This window comes from Silurus meridionalis, chromosome 15 (genome assembly GCF_014805685.1).
Source record: "Silurus meridionalis isolate SWU-2019-XX chromosome 15, ASM1480568v1, whole genome shotgun sequence".
In the NCBI taxonomy this organism is placed as follows: Eukaryota; Metazoa; Chordata; class Actinopteri; order Siluriformes; family Siluridae; genus Silurus; species Silurus meridionalis.
In genome coordinates, this window is record NC_060898.1 from 5,124,724 (window position 1) to 5,129,900 (window position 5,177).

The following is a 5,177-nucleotide window of genomic DNA, read 5'->3' on the forward strand; positions in this document are numbered from 1 at the left end:
TAAAATAAAAGCATTTCATTGGAACGTCCTGTGTCTGAAAAATGGACATTCTCATATCGCAGACATGCGATGGCCGATGTGATACGATGTGGTGATGTAATTTGTCATTGCATGACGTTTGTCATGTAATTTGATGTTATAACATCATTTCTAATTTATGTCTCATTTATGAAATATACCAGTGTCAGGTGTTCATCCGTCTCCATACCCTCCTGTCCTCTACATCTGCCTCTTTCAAACCAGCTACCCGCATGTCTTCCTCACCACATCCATAAAACTCCTCCTTGGTCTTCCTCTTTTCCTCCTTCCTGGTGGCTCCAGCATCAGCATTCTCCTCCCGATATACCCCACGTCCCTCCTCTGCACATGTCCAAACCATCTCAATCTCGCCTTCCTCACCTCGTCTCCAAAACGTCCTACATGCAGTACTGGCGAGCGATTTGGTTGTTCAGCGCCTTCATGTTTTATTTCTTTGATAATCATCTCCATAGTCTCTTGAGAAACATCATCTTCTTTTCATATAGCATGCAGATCGGAGTCGACCACTGGTCACCCTTTCAGATTGCACATAAGAGGCAATTTCCTCAATGTGTGTCTGTTTTTTTTCTTCTCAATAAATTAAGTTTTCTACATAACTGCTGTTGATTCCGTGTACTAATTATACTCGGTGCTGATGTGCCAATAGACAAAGAATTTCCTAATTGCAAAATCCCAACCTAAAGTAGAATTGAATGGAACCACATACATTTTATGCAAAATCCATTTTATGATTTTTCTCGAAATATTACCACTTTATTCCCAATTGTGATTTTATTCTAGTAATGCTACAAATTTATTCTCATAATCTTTAGATACAATCTTTTATTTTTAAAATCTGACACAAAAATGCCATCATAGTATTGAGAGTCTTTGGTTTTTGGGGGGAAAAAAAAAGATCCAAATGCAAACCCTAACTCTTTATATGTACATGTGTTAATGTAAAGATTGTTTTAACGTGCCTAACAGCTCAAGCGCTGATGTTGAGCGTTAAACTATATTCATTGCCCTACTCGTTATTTTACAGTGAAATAGTCACGAAATGTAATCTATTGATTTCTGTTCATAGACAAATGTTCAATTTCCCTCTTTTTATGTGTCACTGAGGACGACTTTCTATGTAATGTATTTTAATAGAAAGTATTTTTGGTGCCTCCAGCGAAGTTTTTTTTCTGCCACTGCATACCACAGATGCTGTATTGTTTTTTTTTCTCGTTTGTTATTGATTTTTTTAATCTTCAAGCACCATTACTCAACATTTAAGGAGCAGATTTATCTTTGTTTTTATTGCTTTTTATTCGGTAAGCCGCTCTCTATTATAAACCATCGTCAGTGTTTCTCTTTAGTCAAAATACAGTAAAAAAAAAATTCTCCCAGTTAATTAAGGTGTTGATTAGAGACACACATTTATTACAGTATGACCCAAACCCTAACTATATATCTTCTGCCCAATTCTCTGATAAAAAATGGGGAATAAAGATTACCTTTGGCATTTCTGTCAGCATTACCCATGATCATCTGCCTCCATTGCTATGGAGATGGAGCCAGTCGTGCTCAAGTGACACGAAAAAGAGGGAAATTCGTGTCCATGAACACGAATCAAAAGAGTAAAATCCGTGACTATATTACGTATTAGGGAAATCGAAATTTTAAAACATAGAGTTTAAAACATAGAATATTAAAATTGATATAATAAAAAAAATTGTATTCAAACTGAAACCAGGAAATACTAATTTTAGCCCAGAATCACCAGATCATACTGGAAATTTCCAGTGTTTAAAACTTAAAGATTTTGGTTTATTGTCATGTAAATTTATGTTGATTTCTTATTCTGAGTTTTAAACTTTGAAATATTGACTTACAACTTGAAATTCCCTGCCCCTTCCAGTTCTTTTAAAAAATCCGATATTGGCAGTAATACACCTTCGTATTATATGCGGTACAATACTTGATAGAACCCTTCCTCCTTTTTTTTTTTTATTCCATAGTGGCCCTAATACGCCGTCGTACGAAATGCCTTGAGACTGTGTTGTATTTTAAGCAGGGGCCTGTATTTATTCATACCATCCTTGCATTTGATGCATTTCCCATGAAAATATGTAAAGACAAGTTTTAGAAGAACTCGACAAGTTGGTTGTTCCAAAAATCTTGGAGAACTAACCACAGATCTTCTGTGGATGCCGGCTGGCTCAAATCTCGCTGTGCTCAGTCTTACCATGGTGTTTGACCGGTGGCATGAAACAGTATTCACCGTTATAGCAGAGTTTGGTTCTACACCCAGGTTTCATCCTCCTATAGTATACAGTTGTTTCTGTTTCAGCTAATGACTGTGTTTCAACCTACACATTAAATTTATATTTTCGGTATTTGGCAGATGGCCTCATCCAGACTTACATTTATCTCATTCCTACAACTGAACAGTTATAGGGTTAAGGGCCTTGCTCAGGGGCCCAGAAGTGGCAACTTGATGTGGCTAAGATTTTAGCATATAAATTTGTTGCTCATTAGCACCTGCTGCATATAATTGGTTAATTATACACCTGACTCTGACTCTTTTCGCTGACTTTTTACAAGTGTACTAAGTATAAGAATTGAAAGCCAAAGGGTTCTGATGAACTGATTAAAAAAATAAACAAGTGATATACATAACACACATATCTATATATATCTATATCTATCTATCTATCTATATATATATATATATATATATATATATATATATATATATATATATATATATAGGAAGCATTCTTACACTACAGTGTTTCCTTTTTTATCTTTCATAACATTAAACATTAACAACTATCATATGAATTGTAAGGACTTCTCTGGACACGAATGGTCATGGCATGTTTACAATGTGAGTCAGACGATTGGTTTAAACCCCTAGTTTCTGGGAGGAACATGAGATTGAGACAGTTTGCAGAACAGAATTGTGTCTTCAAGCTTTTATAGAGCTGCAGCTCAGGCAATTTCCTGCTTGGCTAGATGCTGAGACGAGCGCAGCTCTTGCTGACCTTGTTGCTTCTTCAAAGCTGAAAGCATACATAATTACCTGTCTTTTACCATGCCTGTTTACAGCCCGAACTAAATATCGCAGAATTTGAAACCAACAGTTTTTGTAGCCTTGTTGTTTTTTTTTTTCCCCCAGCTGTGACCCGGCTGTATAACTGACGCTGTTTTGACTACACAATTTATTATTTTTATGAAGAAATGCTTCTGAATAAAGATCCTGATAATATCAATGACTTCATTAGAATCACTGAATCAGTGTGACATGAGTGTTCGTAGGAATCCAAGGCTATATTTGCGCTTCGTCTAATTTATATGAATGTGTATGAGTGTGTAACTGCAGACTTTTCTGGGATTCTATTTGTGCTAGGAGCTGCCATTACAGTGTACCTGCAGGCTGTATTTCAGCCCATGGCAAAGGATTTGAATTGCTGAACAGTCCTTTTCAGATGCCAATGGAGAGAAGAGTGCATTTGTTAGGTAAAAAAATAAAAAGTGGATAATGCTATGTTGTATCTGTATCTGTTTAGTGTGCTGAAAATCTGTCACTAGATACAGGTTTACACAAGTGGGTGTAGCCCCAAAATAGATTTATTTTAATATTTCTTGTTTTGTCCCCAAAAAGGTAGAAATGCCCTAATCAGCATGGTGTATGACTTCTGACTCATAACTGTTCCTCGGACTTCGCTACATCACTCTAGTGCGTAAATGAATTTGAATATTCAGTTCTAGTGGGTCCTGTTGTACATCAGAGGTACATCATTAACCGTGTTCTTAGAAACAACAAACAATGTTTTAGTAGCGTTTAGATATAATTTGGGATTAATGCCTCTAATTGCTGCACTTCACAGACTTTCAAAGCCAGATGAAAGAACTGGATGGATGTCAGCTGCTTCCTGTAGATTAACTCATGATTAGGTGACTGACAGCATGAAAGAGCCTGCCATCTTGCCCCATTTATCCAAACTGAGAGTCAGAGGTGATTCAGCACATGCATGTACATAGAAATGATAAAAGGGCACATTATATGCCAGCTGTCTCCCAAGACTGATTTAATTAAATCATAAACATGTCATGTCCTGACATTTATGTCTAGTTGTGTTGCAATGTCATGTTATGCTACAATTACCAATAATTCATGATATATCGCCTCAGTGATGCAGGTTCTTCAGGGGTTCTTGGGATGCTTGCTGATTCTACATGGACGTTTCTTTTGAAAATTCAACACTAGACTTGTGATTTGATAGATCATTTGTAATAAAAAAAAAAGTCTATGGGCTTTGCTGTAGGCGTCTGTATACAGTAGACCCTTTATTTGTTCTCTGTGAAAGACAAATCTATGAAAGACTTAAAAGGCCAATGCTTGGACCATTCTGATGGTCGTACATCACAAAGTGTTTTAGTCACTTTTTTACCATGGCAAATGATTACTTTTTATATGATTAAAAACAGAAAATCATAATTTTGACTCTTGATGTTAGACATCAGGAATTTGTGAGACATTCATGTTCGTTTATGCTTCTACGAGCTGGCATCAAAATGTTCTGAGACTAGTTTTGTAACAACAGATGGCAGCACAAGGCTGCACACACAGTCACAGGGAGCGCTAAACTTCATAAATTAGTGTGCTAAAAGACTTTGTTCTGTGTACATTGGGAGCTGTGCAACTGGTGCTATTCTGACCATGTGCATTACCACTTCTGCTGGGCAAATCCACCATAGAGACATTTGACATAATTTGGCAAGCTTACAGTGATGCTGCAATGAGTCGTTCGCGGTGTTTTGAGTGGCACATGCGCTTCAAAAGAGGAAGAACATTACTGGAACACGACAAGAGATCAGGAAGACATTCGACGAGCTCAACCCCGAAAATGTCAAAACCATTGCAACTGTTGCAACCTCTGCAACTTGTGCATGATGATCGTCGGAGAACAATCCGCATGATCTCACTTCCGCACCCACCCTACTCACCCGATTTGCCTCCCTGGTTTGACACCACCTCCAGCGCAAGTCGTAGAAGGTTTTGACACGTTTTGAAAAAAAGACTTCCAGGACACATTCCAGAAGTAGCCGGAATGCTGGAAGCACTATATTGCTGTGCAAGGGGAATACATTGTAGTGTAAAAATG

At 37.4% G+C, this 5,177-nt stretch overlaps 1 long non-coding RNA gene across 1 annotated transcript; it reads left to right on the forward strand.

The window, feature by feature from the left end:
* The first annotated feature begins 3,441 nt into the window (after nucleotides 1-3,441).
* Nucleotides 3,442-4,233, forward strand: LOC124398173. The gene is made up of 3 exons (XR_006928027.1): nucleotides 3,442-3,528; nucleotides 3,674-3,802; nucleotides 3,900-4,233. It is a non-coding gene; the product is annotated as an uncharacterized LOC124398173 (long non-coding RNA).
* The last annotated feature ends 944 nt before the right edge of the window (nucleotides 4,234-5,177 follow it).